The sequence below is a fragment of the Macaca thibetana genome, chromosome X (genome assembly GCF_024542745.1).
Source record: "Macaca thibetana thibetana isolate TM-01 chromosome X, ASM2454274v1, whole genome shotgun sequence".
In the NCBI taxonomy this organism is placed as follows: Eukaryota; Metazoa; Chordata; class Mammalia; order Primates; family Cercopithecidae; genus Macaca; species Macaca thibetana.
This window is the reverse complement of record NC_065598.1, coordinates 45,277,822-45,295,448: the sequence shown is the minus strand read 5'-3', so window position 1 is coordinate 45,295,448 and position 17,627 is coordinate 45,277,822. Positions and strand designations below refer to the sequence as shown.

The 17,627-nt window shown below is 38.0% G+C and overlaps 1 protein-coding gene and 1 pseudogene across 1 annotated transcript in view; both read left to right on the top strand.

The window, feature by feature from the left end:
* LOC126945748 (keratin, type II cytoskeletal 8-like) overlaps positions 1–16,332 on the top strand; it is a 29,834-nt pseudogene extending 13,502 nt beyond the window's left edge.
* SLC9A7 (solute carrier family 9 member A7) overlaps positions 1–17,627 on the top strand; it is a 1,149,612-nt gene that overhangs the window by 1,112,643 nt on the left and 19,342 nt on the right. The window lies entirely within an intron of this gene.

Here is a 17,627-nt window from a genome sequence, read left to right as displayed (position 1 = left end):
CTCACCATCATTAGGGAAATGCAAGTTAAAACCACAATGAGATACCCCTACACACCTTTTAAAATGGTTAAAATAAAATAGACTTACTATACCAAGTGTTGGTGAAGTTGTAGAGGAACTGAGGCTCTCAGTACTGTTAACTGGAATATAAAATGGTGTATCCACTTTGGAAAACAATTTGGCAGTTTTATAAAATGTTAAACATATACCTACCACATGACTAAGCCATTCTACCCATAAGTATTTACCCAAAGAAGATGAAATATGTCAATACAAAGACTTGTATATGACAACTTGTATACAAAGACTTGTATATGAAATATGTCAATACAAAGGCTTGTATATTTTATGTCAATACAAAGACTTGTATATGAATGTTATAACAGATTTATGTGTAATAGTCAAAAGGTAGAAAAAACCCAAATTTCAATGACAGGTAAATGGACAAAACAATGTTATTCAGCTTCATATGCAATGGCGCACATAGGCTTAAAATAAAAGGGTGGAGAAAAATCTGCCATGATCCTATATCTAGAAAACTCCATAGTTACAGCCCAAAAGCTTCTTAAACTGATAATTTCAGCAAGGTCTCAGAATACAAAATCAATGTGCAAAAATCTCCCTTCTGATGCCTAGATTACTGGAACTCTAGAAGCCATCTTGGACAATTAGGCAGTTTGAAAATGGAAGCTGTGCTCCATGGACGAGCACAGAGTTAAGGGGCTTCAGTCTCTGACAACTGTAGACTTGCCATACCAACTCTAAATAACTCATCACCACCACACTTCTATTATATGAAAAAGAAATTTGCATTGTGTTTAAGACGCTGTTACTCGGGTTTTATGTTGCATTCAACCAAATCTGCCCCTAGCTGATACACACATACACGTAACATCAGAAAACAACAGTTGAAAACTTGTTCAAACTTATTGAGGGGGAAAGCAATGTATATGCTTGCACAATGCGAGTATATTTCCATGGTGAACATAATTATGGCCTGCATGAACACATCTGGAAGCATAACCACAGTTTAATAATACTGTGTGCTTGAGAGTGTGGTAAAATTCAACAACAGAAAACTGAGAAGGGGAACTTTCATGAATTGAATTATTTCTTTTCTTCCAAAACTCATATTTTAAAGCCCTAATCCCCAATGTGATGGTATTAAGAGGTGGGGCCCTTGGAAAGTAATTAGGTTTTGGTGAGGTCACGAAGGTGGGGTTCTCATGATAGGATTAGTGCTCTTATAAGAAGAGATCAGAGAGCTAGCTCTCTCTCTCTCTCTGCTGTGTGAGGACATAACATTAAGGCAGTCATCTACAAGCCAGAAAGAGGGTACTCACTAGAACCTGACTATGTTGGCACCCTGATCTTAGACTGCCCAGCCTCTAGAACTGTGAGAAATAAATGCCTGCTGTTTGAATCCCCCAGTCTATAGGGTATTTTGTTACAGTAGGCTGAGCTAAGACAGAAACATACCAGGTTTTAATTTTTTTCTCCCCCCTGAGTATCCTAGACTCATAGATATTATATAGTTTGAAGGAAACTTACTAAGCATCTATTTTAATTTTCTCACTTTAGAAATGAGGCAACCCAAGTTGTTTTCTATTTTAACTGTCATCAAGTCCTTTCCTCTCCTCTCCTCTCTTCTCCTCTCCTCTCCTCTCCTCTCCTCTCCTCTCCTCTCCTTTCCTCTCCTCTCTTCTCCTCTCCTCTCCTCTCCTCTCTTCTCCTCTCCTCTCCTTTCCTTTTATTTTTTCTGAGACAGAGTCTCACTCTGTCGCCCAGACTGGAGGGCAGTGGCATCTGCAACCTACGCCTCCTGGATTCAAGCAATTCTCCTGCCTTAGCCTCCTGAGTAGCTGGGATTACAGGCACCCGCCACTGGGCCTGACTAATTTTTGTATTTTTAGTAGAGACGGGGCTTTGCCACGTTGGCCAGGCTGGTCTCAAACTCCTGACCTCAAGTGATCTGCCCACCTCGGCCTCCCAAAGTGCTAGGATTATAGAAGTGAGCCACCATGCCCGGCCACTGTCATCAAGTTCTGCATATCTTTCTTGGCAATATGACAGATCTATCTCCTCTTCTTTATGTCCACTCCTGACACAACTTAACAGCTTTCACCACCTCATTTGTGAACTCCACTACATCTCATTGTGTAAAATCCTATACAGCTCTACTTTGAGAATAAACCTCACAAAATACTACTTTTTTCCCATTGGCTTCCCTTTTAGGACACTTTCAGGGAGGCCCAATGGTCTCATCAATCAATTGCAGTCAGTCACACTTTTCCTTAGCTCTAAATTTTACCCTTCCATGTTTGACGGTGCCCAGAGAAAGCACATACATCAATCTTTACTATCTCAATGGGCTCAATCATCTCAATAATGGATCCATCAGATTTAGCTGTCCTCTTGCACACTCAGGCAACATTTCAATTTGCTGATGCCAAAATGATATCTAGTTGTAAAAGATGATCACAACTGTTGGGAAGCCTTTTTAATGGAAGAGAATGTACTTGAGTTGTCTCTGGGTGACTGAGAATCAAGTGGTGGGTGAACACAGCTGCCAGACAAGGCTTCGATGAGCCACGAAGGGCCAAATAAGCAGGAGAAGGTTAAGACAGGAAGAAAAGGGCATAAAACAGTGGAAGTGTGTGTAAGAACTGCCACCTCCAGAGGGAAACAGGATTCACTACACTTGCCTTTGATTACGCTTTGTCTACCAGGTGCTCGTTTCTCTCCTCTGCCAATTCAAATTATGTGACATCTACCAAGAAGAAAGTCAAGTCCTACTCTTCTCCCCATTGTGCTTCAGGTATTTAGCTCTTCCATTTTCTTCCATTCCATAGTATATTTTGACTGTAGGAAACATTTGACTTGGGGTTTTATTCAATTTACTATTTTGTTATATAGACTTTTTTGCAGCATTATTGTTTGAGATATGCAAAGCCCATTTCTTTTGAACAACATTGACGTTTATGAAGTCTAGTGGTGTGTCATGTATTTTTTTGGTATCACAACATGGTTTGACATTAAGAAAGTGCCAAAGGGATAGGCTGAGATTATCCAAATGTACTTGAGATTATCTCAATACAGACAAGATATATTTAACATATATAAATATATACAGGTGTAAAAATTTCCTTCAGTGTAAAATTCTCTTCAACATAATAAATTTAATATGTGAAGTATTTTATTAATAAAATTTAGCATTGTGTAGGTGTTAAAAATATAAACACCCAAATCGTTTTAAAAAGCAGAAATTATATTTAACATTATTTTCACCAATAGGTGGGCAAGGACTTAGGTACTCTGGTCACACACGATTTCTCTTCCATGAAAATTTATTGTATATATATCACCAAAGCAGTTTCAAATTAGGTGGTCAGTCAAATCATGAAAGTAGCCTTGTTATGTAATTTTAACAGTTTGATGGTACTCCTTAAAATGAGATTCTGCCTGGAATATTACATTTTATAATGTCTTCTTTGCATTATTAACTACAACATCTGTGGAAGCATATTCTATGAATTGATGTTAATGAGTCTTACATTTAAAAGGAATTTCTTAGGTCAAACATGTTTGGGAACGTTAAACAGACATCTCAGTGCCTTTTATATATTCATGTGCATTTTGATTCTCCAAGAAGAAATATGTTACGTTCCTCAAACTACTTCAAATCATGGCTTGATGGAGCCTAAGCTAGTCATGGGGACAGGCTGCATGTAGAGACAGAGATACCTAGAGAAATCCAGTTGTTCTAGCTATCCAAGCACTGACACCAGACATGTGAGTAATGAAATCATCTTAGACATTCTAACTCCAGCTGAAGTGATGTGAAGAAGAATCAAGTAGTCCAACCAATAACTAGAGCTATATTCCCAGAATTATGGCCCCAGAACAGCCATGCCACCCTTCCTCAGCCATTCAAGCCACTTCAGCCAAGACCATGGACCAAGAATTTGTGGAAACCAGAGAAAATAATTTTCAAGATGGTGCTATTCACGTTTTTCTTTTTTGATTCTTATCCAGGATAACATGAACAAAAGCACTTTTTAAAAATCTGTCTCTGTGCCATCTACTTAACCTACCCTGTATGGCCAGTGAAAAGGAGATATTTTGTAGGCCCCTGAATGAAAGGAATTTCAAGGGAGGGTAGATAGATACTTAAGGTCCATAAAATCTAGACTCTTGAATGCTTATCTCTTTAATCATGTTTCTTTTTCTTCTTCTTTTTAGTTATTCAGTTAAATATCCAAGGCTATATTTCTCTCAAGACTGATATATATATAAATTTTTGGCAAGATTAATGATAAAAAGCAAAGATACAAAAAAGGATGATAAAGAATGCAGATATTAGAAAAATTATAAAATGATGTTTTGAAAAACTTTGCCAATACATTTCAAAATTTAGGTAAAATATTTACATTCCTAGAAAGTTGTCTTAGTTCATTTTGTGCTGCAATAACAGGATACCTGAGACTGAGTAATTTATGATGAACAGAAATTTATTGTCTCACAGCTCTGAAGGCTGGGAAGTCCAAGACTGAGGGGCCGACATCTGGCAAGGGCCTTCTTGTCACATCATCCCATGGAGGAAGGGCAGTGAGAAGTGAGAGAGAGTAAGAGGTGGAACTCGCAGCCTCAAGCCTTCTTTATAGTGACATTAACCCATTCATGAGGGTGGAGCCCTCATGACCTAACCATCTCTTAAGTTCTTACCCCCACAACACTGTTGCATTGGTGAGTAAGTTTCTGACACATGCTTTTTGGGGGACACATTTAGTTTAAACCACAGCAGAAGATATAATCACTAAAATTGACTCAAGACATAAAATGCCTAAATTTGTAGTTACAAAACTCTTCTCACAAAGAAGACACAAGGACAACACAGTTTTATAGGTCATTTCAATAAACTACAAATAACAAATATACTTATATAACCAGTTCCAGGGAGAAATTTTCCAATTTTTTTAGGAGACTAGTATAAGCTTGATATCAAAACCTTACCCTGATAACATGAGAAAAGAGAGTTATAGTGCTATCTCATTGATTAATACAGATACAAAATCATAAATAAAACATTATTAAATAGAACACTATAATATGTAATAAAGATTGTACAACATGACCGAAGTTGGCTTATCCCAGCACTGTAAGGTTGGTTTAAATCTAATAAAAAGTTCATATTAACAGATTAAATAAAAAGTTTTTTAATCCTCTGAATATATGTGAAAAACTGTTTAATGTAATTCAAAAACCATTCCTGATATAAAAAATTATTAAAGTAGAAAGATAAGATAAGGCCGCTAATCCCATAAAGGGCATTAAAGAAAACTGAGAGCAAACTTTATACTTAATATAAGAATGTTGAAAGCATATTATTAAACAGTAGGAACAAGATAAAGGCCTCCGTTATCACCACTTCTATATTTAGAATTATTCCAACCAGCACAGTAAAGAAAAGGAATTAAATATGTGAAGACTCAAATAGAAAAAAAAATCATTATTTCTCTGAGATGAGATTATTGTCTTTATTGAAAACCTAATTTATTAGAATTTATAAATAATTTAGCAAGATGCCAAAATCTAAAATTAGTACTCAAGAATAAATTGCCATTATACAAAATGTATTCAAGATGAATAATAGACTTAAATGTGAAGCATAAAACTACAAATCATTTAGAAGAAAACATAAAAGAAAATATGCATGGCATTAGGTTTGGCAATGAGTTTTTAGATATGATATCAAAAGCATGACCCATAAAATAAAAAATTGATAAATTAGACCTTTCCAAAATTAAAAACATTTGCTCTGTGAAAAACATAGTTAAGAGAATGAAAAGAAATGCCTCAGAAAGGGAAAATATTTGCAAATCACATATCTGATAAAGAAATTTTACCTGTAATATACTTAAAGCACTTAAATTTGACCATAAGCAAACAAACAACTGAATTTTTAAATAATGAACAAAAGGGCCTGGCACGGTGGCTCACGCCTCTAATCTTAGCACTTTGGGAGGCCAAGGAGGGTGGATCACCTGAGGTCAGGAGTTCAAGACTAGCCTGGCCAACATGGTGAAACCCCATCTCTACTAAAAATACAACTTAACAAGTTGTTAAGTGAGTACATGTATAATCTGATTTTCTATTCCTGCATTAATTCACTTAGGATAATGGCACCCAGCTGCATCCATGCTGCTGCAAAGGATATAATTTTGTTCATTTCTATGGCTGTGTAGTATTCTATGGTGTATATATATCACATTTTCTTTATCCAATCCACCATAGTTGGGCACCATTGTTGATTCCATGTCTTTGCTATTGTGAACAGTGCTGTGATGAACATATGAATGCGTGTATCTTTTTGAAAGAATTATTTCTTTTTCTTTGAGTATGTACCCAGTAATGAGATTCCTGGGTCGAATGGTAGTTCCATTTTTAGTCCTTTAGGAAATCTCCAAACTTCTTTCCACAGTGGCTGAACTAAACTACATTCCCACCAGCAGTGTACAAGTGTTCCCTTTTCTCTGTAACAAAAAATCTGTTATTTTTTGACTTTTTAGTAATTGCCATTCTGGTTTGAGATGATATTTCATTGTGGTTTTGATTTGCACTTCTCTAATTAGTAAATCTGTGCATTTTTTTCATGTTTCTTGGCTGCTTGTATGTCTACTTTTGAGAAATGTCTGTTCATGTCCTTTGTCCACTTTATTTATTATTATACTTTAAGTTCTAGGGTACATGTGCACAACATGCAGGCTTGATACATAGGTATACATGTGCCACATTGGTTTGCTGCACCCATTAACTCGTCATTTACATTAGGTATTTCTCCTAATGCTATCCCTCCCCCAGCACCCCACTCCCTGACAGGCCCTAGGGTGTGATGTTCCCCACCCTGTGTTCAAGTGTTCTCATTGTTCAATTCCCACCTATAAGTGAGAACATGTGGTGTTTGGTTTTTTGTCCTACTTTGCTCAGAATGATGGTTTCCAGCTGCATCCATGTCCCTGCAAAGGACATGGAACTCATCCTGTTTTATGGCTGCATAGCATTCCATGGTGTATATGTGTCACATTTTCTTAATCCAGTCTATCATTGATGGACATTTGCATTGGGGTTGTCTTTTGCTTATTTATTTGCTTGAGTTCCTTATATATTCTGGATGTTAGATCTTTGTTACATGTATAGTTTGTGGGTATTTCCTCCCATCCTGTAAGTTGTGTGTTTATTCTGGTGATAGTTTCTTTTGTTGTGCAGAAGATCTGCAGCTTAAATACGTCCCACTTGTCGGGCAAAGGATATGAATAGACACTTCTCAAAAGAAGACATTCATACAGCCAACAGACACATGAAAAAATGCTCATCATCACTCGCCATCAGAGAAATGCAAATCAAAACCACAATGAGATACCATCTCACACCAGTTAGAATGGCAATCATTAAAAAGTCAGGAAACAACAGGTGCTGGAGAGGATGTGGAGAAATAGGAACACTTTTCACTGTTGATGGGACTGTAAACTAGTTCAACCATTGTGGAAGACAGTGTGGTGATTCCTCAAGGATCTAGAACTAGAAATACCATTTGACCCAGCCATCCCACTACTGGAGATATACCCGAAGGATTATAAGTCATGCTGCTATAAAGACACATGCACACGTATGTTTATTGCAGCACTATTCACAATAGCAAAGACTTGGAATCAACCCAAATGTCCATCAGTGACAGACTGGATTAAAAAAATGTGGCACATATACACCATGGAATACTATGCAGCCATAAAAAAGGATGAGTTCGTGTCCTTTGTAGGGACATGGATGCAGCTGGAAACCATCATTCTCAGCAAACTATCACAAGAACAGAAAACCAAATACCGCATGTTCTCACTCGTAGGTGGGAATTGAAAAATGAGATCACTTGGACACAGGAAGGGGAGCATCACACACTGGGTCCTATTGTGGGGAGGGGGTAGTGGGGAGGGATAGCATTAGGAGATATACCTAATGTAAATGATGAGTTAATGGGTGCAGCACACCAATATGGCACATGTATACATATGTAACAAACCTACACGTTGTGCACATGTACCCTAGAACTTAAAGTATAATTATAAAAAAAATAGGTCCCACTTGTCAATTTTTGTTTTTGTTGCACTTGCTTTTGAGGATTTGATCATAAATTATTTGCCAAAGCTTATATCCAGAAGGGTATTTCCTAGTGTTTCTTCTAGGATTCTTATAGTTAAGTGCTTACATTTAAGTTTTTAATCCATTTTGAGTTAATTTTTGTATGTGATGACAGGTGGGGGTCCAGTTTCATTCTTCTGCATATAATGAGTTAGTTATCTCAGCACCATTTATGAAATAGGGAGTTCTTTCCTCACTGCTTATTTTTGTTGACTTTGTCAAAGATCAGTTGGTGGTAGGTGTGATTCTTTATTTCTGGGTTCTGTATTCTATTCCATTGGTCTATATGTATGTTTCTGTGCCCGTACCACACTGCTTTGGTTACTGTAGCCTTTGATGTTGGGTAATGTGATGCCTCCAGATTTGTTCTTTTTGATCAGGATTGCTTTGGCTATTTGGGCTCTTTTTTGGTTGCAAGTGAGTTTTAAAATAGTTTTTTTCTTTTTTTGTGAAAAATGATGTTGGTAATTTGACAGGAATAGCACTGAATCTGTAGGTTGCTTTGGGCAGTATAGACATTTTAATGATATTGATTCTTCCTATTCATCAGCATGGGATGTTTTCCCATTTGTTTGTGTTATCTCTAATTTATTTGATCAGTGTTTTATAATTCTCATTGTAGACATCTTTCTCCTCTCTGGTTAGCTGTATTCCTAGATATTTTATTCTTTTTGTGGCTACTGTGAATGAGATTGCATTCTTGATTTGGTTCTCAACTTGGACATTGTTGGTGTATAGAAATGCTCCTAGTTTTGTACATTAATTTTGTATCCTGAAACTGCTGAAATTGTTTATCAAATCTAGGAGTTTTTTGGCAGAGACTGTGGGTTTTTCTAGGTACAGAATCAGATTGTCTGCAAACAGAGATAGTCTGACTTCTTTTCTTTCTATTTGGATGACCTTTATTTATTTCTCTTGCCTGATTGCTTTGGCTAGGACATCCAGTACTATGTTGAATAGCAGTGGTGAGAATGGGTATTCTTGTCTTGTTCTGGTTCTCAAGGGGAATGTTTCCAGCTTTTGCCCTTTCAATTTGATGTTGGCTGTGGGTTTGTCATAGATGGTTCTTATTATTTTGAAGTATGTTCCTTTGATGCCTAGTCTGTTGAGGGTTTTTATCACGAAGGGATGTTAAATTTTATCAAAAACTTTTTCTGCATCTATTGAGATGATTATGTGATATTTGTTTTTTATTCTGCTTATGTGGTGAATCACATTTATTGATTTGCATATGCTGAACCAAACTTGCATCCTAGAAATGAAGCCTACTTGATTGTGATGGATTGAAGTTTGATGTACTGCTGGATTTGGATTTCTAGTAGTTTGCAGAGGAATTTTGTATCTGTGCTCGTCAGGGAGCAATATACAACTATATTGGCCTGTAGTTTCCTTTTTTCATTGTGTTTTTGCCAGATTTTGGTATCTGGGGTGATGATGGTTTCATACGGTGAGTTAGGGAATAATCCCTCCTCCCTGATTTTTTGGAATAGTGGTATAAGTGGTCACTAAGAGTGGCACCAACTCTTCTTTATATATCTGATAGAATTTGTCTGTGAATTCACCTGGTCCTGGGCTTCTTTTGATTGGTAGGGTTTTTAAAATTATTATTACTGACTCAATTTCAGAACTTGTTATTGGTCTGTTCAGAGTTTTAATTTCTTCCAGATTCAGTGTTGGGAAGTTGTGTATTTCCAGGAATTTATCCATTTTCTGTAGGTTTTCTTGTTTGTGTGCACAGAGGTGTTCAGAGATACTCACATCTCTGAGTAACTTCTGTGTTTCTATAGAATTGGTTTTAATGTTGTCTTTGCCATTTATGATTGTGTTTATTTGAATCTTCTCCTTTGTTTCTTTGTTAATCTAGCTAGTGTTCTATTGATCTTGTTTATCTTTTCAAAGAACCAATTTTTGCTTTTATTGATCATTTGCATAGATTTGGGGGTCTCAATTGCATTCAGTTCTGTTCTGGTTTTAGTTATTTCTTTTCTTCTGCTAACTTTGGGGTTAGTTTTTGTTTTTCGAGTTCCTCTAGGTATGATGTTAGACTGTTGGTTTGAGGTGTTTCTAACTTCTTGATGTAGGTGTTTAGCACTATAAACTTTCCTTTTTACACTACTTTTGCTGCATCCCAGAGATTTTGGTATGCTGTGTCCTGGAAAATAGTAAAATGGTTTTTGACTGGAAATTTTATATCTAAAGACCAAAAGAACTATAAATAAACATTGTATTCTGGTTGGGAATTTTTTTCACATAAGGTTAAGGGTTAGCATTTCTAAAACTACTTCATATGCATAGTAGGATTGATCAAATAAGTAACTACATTAAAGTAAATGAGCCCACAAAACAGAGCCTGCATTGCCAAGACAATCTTAAGCCAAAAGAACAAAGCTGGAGGCATCACACTACCTGACTTCAAACTATACTACAAGGCTACAGTAACCAAAACAGCATAGTACTGGTGCCAAAACAGAGATATAGACCAATGAAACAGAACAAAGGCCTCAGAAATAATACCACACATATACAACCATCTGATCTTTGACAAACCTGACAAAAACAAGAAATGGGGAAAAGATTCCCTATTGAATAAATGGTGCTGGGAAAACTGGCTAGCCATATGTAGAAAGCTGAAACTGGATCCCTTCCTTTCACCTTATACAAAAATTAATTCAAGATGGATTAAAGACTTAAGTGTTAGATCTAAAACCATAAAAACCCGAGAAGAAAACCTAGGCAATACCATTCAGGACATAGGCACGGGCAAGGACTTCATGTCTAAAACAACAAAAGCAATGGCAACAAAAGCCAAAATTGACAAATGGGACCTAATTAAACTAAAGAGCTTCTGCACAGCACAAGAGACTACCATCAGAGCAAACAGGCAACCTGCAGAATGGGAGAAAATTTTTGCAATCTACTCATCTGACCAAAGGGCTAATATCCAGAATCTACAAAGAACTCAAATAAACTTACAAGAAAAAAAACAAACAACCCTATCAAAAAGTGGGCAAAGGATATGAACAGACACTTCTCAAAAGAAGACATTTATACAGGCAACAGACACATGAAAAAACTATCACTCATCGTCACTCACCGTCAGAGAAATGCAAATCAAAACCACAATGAGATACCATCTCATACCAGTTAGGATGGCGATCATTAAAATGTCAGGAAGCAACAGGTATTGGAGAGGATGTGGAGAAATAGGAACACTTTTCACTGTTGATGGGACTGTAAACTAGTTCAACCATTGTGGAAGACAGTGTGGTGATTCCTCAAGGACCTAGAACTAGAAATACCATTTGACCCAGCCATCCCATTACTGGGTATATACCCAAAGGATTATAAATCATGCTACTATAAAGACACATGCACACGTATGTTTATTGCAGCACTATTCACAATAGCAAAAACTTGGAACCAACCCAAATGTCCATCAATCATAGACTGGATTAAGAAAATGTGGCACATCATATACACCATGGAATACTATGCAGGCATAAAAGAGGATGAGTTCATGTCCTTTGTAGGGACATGGATGCAGCTGGAAACCATCATTCTCAGCTAACTTTCGCAAGAACAGAAAACCAAATACTGCATGTTCTTACTCATAGGTGGGAATCGAACAATGAGATCACCTGGACACAGGAAGGGGATCATCACACACCGGGTCCTATTGTGGGGGGCTGGGAGGGATAGCATTAAGAGATATACCTAATGTAAATGATGAGTTAATGGGTGCAGCACACCAACATGTCACATGTATACATATGTAACAAACCTGCACGTTGTGCACATGTACCCTAGAACTTAAAGTATTAAAAAAAAAAAAGCTAATGAGCCCAGATTTCACACTGTCAAAGAAAGAAGTTACAAGTAAATGGAGGGGTGGGGGAGGACAGAATGAATCCTGTGGTGCTACAGTAGTCAGAGATATCAGTTGATATCAGCTCATGTTGATAGATAGATATAAATAAAAATAGAGATAAAAATAAATATAGATGCATATTTGTATACATGGGTTTGAGTGTGTGGGGGTTTGTAACTTTTTAGCTCTGAGAGATTCTAGAAGCAGTAATATTTCAATAGTAACAGGTATACCCAGCACCAAGGTCTTCGTTTTAAAATACCACCTTTCAATAAAAGGAACCACAGCTCATTGGAGAATGGCTAATTATAACGCTAAAGGAAGGAAAATACCTTATCCATTTTGTAGTATTAGAAAGTAAGGAAGGGCTAAAAATGGGAGGGGGTTAGAAGTGGAGGCATGTCATAAGAACACAGGAGCCAAACTGAAAGAGGGTCAATAACCAATTGAGGAACACAAAAATAATGATAATAATGATAGTGTTGGGTTATAACTCTAAGGATAAAATTATCCATGAGTCCACCTTGATATAAATAAATGATCAAAGCTATGAAAAATGGGGAAGAAAGGACAAATCTTCATTAAAGAATAATTTCAATTAATGAGTATAAAAGAAATGAAGAAAACAGATTATCAGCATTAGAAACACCACAGTGATAACTGTTGTAGGTAGTATCTGTTGATGAATGCTAAATTGGTGGACAAAACTTTAAGGAGAAAAGTGTATTTGTATAGTCTCCAAGTATTTCTCCCCAATTTAGTAATTACTCTGGTGGACTTAACACATTACCACAAATTTTTTTCATACTCCTTCCTCAAGGAGGTGGAGTTTAATTTCTTCCCCTTGAATGTGACTGAACTTAATGACTCACTTTTAACAAATTGAACACGGAAAAAAATAATGAATTCACTGTGAAGAAACCTGGCAGACACCACCTTAACCAAATAATCAAGTCTAATATCACCAATGATAAGTTAATTCCATGTACTCCTTGAAATGAGGTAATGAGAAGGGCACTTTCCCTTATGCTGAATTCTTCCTCCAAATCTATAACTCAAGTCTAATCTTGAGATAACATCTTACAAATCCAAATTGTGAAACAGTCTATAAAATACCCAGCCAGTACTCTTTCAAAAGCGTTAAGGTCATGAAAGAGAAGCAAATCCAAGAAGCTGCTACACATTGGAAGAGACTAGGGAGACAACGTGATTAAATACAAGGTGGTACCCTGCATGTGATCGTCAAACAGATAAAAAGACATTGGCAGAAAAACTGAGAAAATCTAAATAACACATATAATTTAGTTGACAGTATTGTACTAATGTTAATTTCTTAGTTTGATAATTGTGCCATGGTTATGTAAGATGTTGTATTAGTCTGTTTTCATGCTGCGGACATGAGAGCATTCCATGCTTTCTGACATACCCGAGACTGGGATGAAAAAGAGGTTTAATGGGACTTACAGTTCCACATGGCTGGGAAGGCCCAGAATCATGACTGGAGGCAAAAGGCACTTCTTATATGGCAGTGGCAAAAGAAAATGAAGAGGAAGCAAAAGCAGAAACTCCTGATGAACCCATCAGATCTTGTGAGATTTATTCACTATCACGAGAATAGCATGGAAAAAAGACCAGCTCCTATGATTCAATTGTCCCTCCCACAATATGTGGGAATTCTGAGAGATACAATTCAAGTTGAAATTTGGGTGGGGACACAGACAAACCATATCAGATGTGAACATTAGGGGAGGCAGGGTGAAGGCATATGGGAATTCTATATGCTATCATTGTAACTCTTCTATAAATCTAAAATTATTTCAAAATTCAAAATTAAAAATTTCAATAACATTTCTATATTCCAGTGACAGAAAATGAACTTAGCATTAAAACCCTACAGTTCCTAGAAATAAAAGTAGTTAAAAGGATGTAATATATTTATTGTGGAAATAAAATACTATATTGAAAGTCATTTAAAAAGTTCTAAGTGGAAACTGTAGTCATGGGTAGGAAGACTTAATATTGTGGTGATATCAATTTTCCTCCAGTTGATCAACAGATTCAGTGGAATTGCAACCCAAACCCAGCAGGCATGTGTGTGTGTGTGTGTGTAACTTGACAAAACGATTTAAAACAAATATGAAAAAACAAAGTGTAAAAATAGCCAAGACACCCCTAAAGAGAAAATATCCTTACTAGATACCAATAATTAGCTATAATACTTATGGCACTGTATATAGTATTGTTAAAATGATAGACTAATAGACAGAATAAGATGCCTAGAAACAAACCCTGCCCAACTTTATACTGCCTAAAAGGAAGATATCAATATAAGGACACAGAAAGATTTATAGCAAAAGGATTAAAATGTATACACCAAAAGAAAATAAAGTAGCCAAAATAATATTATACAGCATGCAATTCAAGGCATGAAGAATTGTTTGAGATAGAGACATTTCATACCAATAAATAGGAGAAACGAATAAAAGCTATTATTGTATACACCCAGTAATATACCTGAAAAGTATATAAAGCAGAAATGTACAGAAATAGAAAAATCCATAATTAACATTAACAAACTTATCAGTGCCTGATAGTACAAGCAAATGAAAAATAAAACAGTAAAGATATAGCAGTTGCTCACCAAGAAGCAGCTTCTCTGCTCCTTCTGGAATCTCCACCTGGTTCAGCCTGCCTGCCTCCACTCCTGCCTCCACCACGTCCACCAGGGTGACCCAGAAGTCCTACAAGATGTCCACCTCTGGCCCCCGGGCCTTCAGCAACTGCTCCTAGACAAGTGGGCCTGGTGCCCGCATCAGCTCCTCAAGCTTCTCCCCGAGTGGGCAGCAGCAGCTTCCGGGGTGGCCTGGGCGGAAGCTATGGTGGGGTCAGTGACATGGGAGGCCTCACCACCATCACAGTCAGCCAGAGCCTGCTGAGCCCCCTTCACCTGGAGGTGGACTCCAACATCCAGGCTGGGCACACCCAGGAGAAGGAGCAGATCAAGACCCTCAACAGCAAGTTTGCTTCCTTCATCAACAAGATACAGTTCCTGGAGCAGCAGACCAAGATGCTGGAGACCAAGTGGAGCCTCCTGCAGTAGCAGAAGATGGCTCAGAGCAACATGGACAACATGTTCCAGAGCTATATCAACAACCTTAGATGGCAGCTGGAGACTCTGGGCCAGGAGAAGCTGAAGCCTGAGGCGGAGCTTGGCAACATGCAGGCATGCAGGGGCTGGTGGAGGACTTCAAGAACAAGTATGAGGATGAGATCAATAAGTGTACAGAGATGGAGAATGAATTTGTCCTCATCAGGGATGTGGATGAAGCTTACATGAACAAGGTAGAGCTAGAGTCTCGCCTGGAAGGACTCACTGACGAGATCAACTTCCTCAGGCGGCTGTGTGAAAAGGGGATCCGTGAACTGCAGTCCTAGATCTCAAACAGGTCTGTGGTGCTGTCCATGGACAACAGCCGCTCCCTGGACATGGACAGCATCATGGCTGAGATCAAGGCGCAGTACCAGGAGACTGCCAACCGCAGCCGGGCTGAGGCTGAGAGCAGGTACCAGATCAAGTATGAGAAACTGCAGACGCTGGCTGGGAAGCACGGGGATGACCTGGGGCATACAAAGACTGAGATCTCCGAGATGAACATCAGCCGGAACATCAACCGGCTCCAGGCTGAGATTGAGGGCGGGCTTCCCTGGAGGCTGCCATCGCAGACGCCAAGCAGCGTGGGTAGCTGGCCTTTGAGGATGCCAACGCCAAGTTGTCCGAGCTGCAGGCTGCCCTGCAGCGGGCCAAGCAGGACATGGTGCGGCAGCTGCGTGAGTACCAGGAGCTGATGAACGTCAAGCTGGCCCTGGACATCGAGATCGCCACCTACAGGAAGCTGCTGGAGGGCAAGGAGAGCCGGCTGGAGTCTGGGATGCAGAACATGAGCACCCATAGGCAGACCACCAGCGGCTATGCAGGTGGTCTGAGCTTCGCCTATGGCGGCCTCACAAACCCCGGCCTCAGCTACGGCCTGGGTTCCAGCTTTGGCTCTGGTGCGGGCTCCAGCTCCTTCAGCCGCACCAGCTCCACCAGGGCCGTGGTTGTGAAGATTGAGACCCGTGATGGGAAGCTGGTGTTCCAGTCCTCTGACATCCTGCCCAAGGGAACAGCTGCGGCAGCCCCTCCCAGCGAGCCCCTCCCGTGGCTGCCCCAGAGCCCGGGAGGCAGGTTGCTGTGCAGGGGAGCACAGGGAACGGGAGGGAGGCTCACCTGAGGCTCAGCCTTAGCCCTCAGCCCACTCACGGGGGAGTTTACTGCCCGAGGACCCCCCTTGCCCATGCCTCCAGCTACAAAACAATTCATTTGCTTTTTTTTTTTTTTGTCCATAATAAAACCTCAGTTAGCTCTGGAAAAAAAAAAAATATATATATATATATATAGCAGTCAAGAATAACAAAATTAATACAATTGAGTTAATTGACATGTATACAAAACTGTGGCAAACAATAGAATACACATTTTTATCAGTGAACTTGGACTATACCAAAAGTGACCATATTCTGGGTTTTCAAAGTCCCAATAAATATTAAATAAATGAAATAATTCAAAATGTGTTCTCTGACCCTAGTTAAGATAGAAATCAATAATACAAGATAATCATAAAAATCCTAAATTTGGAAATAAAACAATATACTTGTTTATGAGTCATGATCCGAAAAATAACAAAAGAAATTAGCAAGTTTTACAAAATTGACTTATAATGAAAACATGACAAATAAAAATGTGGGAGATGCAGCTATAGAGTTTAGAGGAAAAGTTATAGTTTTATTTACGTATATTAGAAAAGATTAAAGGCAAAAATTCATGATCTAAGCTTTTATCTCAAAAAGCTAGAAAAAGACCATCAAATAAAATCCAAGGGAAATAGAAGGAAGTAAAAATAAAGACACTAGGAAAATGTTGTGAAATAAAAAATTAATATAGAACAGAAAACATGAAAATAGGCAAAAGTGATGTCTGAAAAGATTAACAAAATTAATAACATGCCAGTAAAACTGTTCGAGAGAGGAAACACATTACTAATATTAAAAATAAAAAAGTAAACATTAACTATAGATCTTACTAACGCTAAAAGAAAACTTACTACTAATATATTTGACACTTAAGTGAATAGTAAATTCCTTAAAAAACACCATGTACCCAAACCGACACTAAAAACATAAGAAAATTTGAGTAGTTTTATACTTGTTAAAACAATTGAATCCACTAGTGAAAGGCTTCCCATAAAGAAAACTCTAGATCCAAGTGGCTTCACTGGCGGATTGTGCCAAATATGTAAAGAATTAATAATACCAATTGTAACCAAACTCAAAGAACAGAAAAAGAAAAACTGCTTCCCACTTCATTCTGTTGTTGAAAGTCAGACATAATATAAATAGTCCTATAGTGTAAGCTTTTATATTAATCTGGCTGGGAGTTGGGCTATCTTTAATGTTTATGGTGGCTGTAGGTGACAAAGGCTTCAAATTCCGTTAACGTCCTTGTTTCTGTCTCCTTTGTTGACTTTGG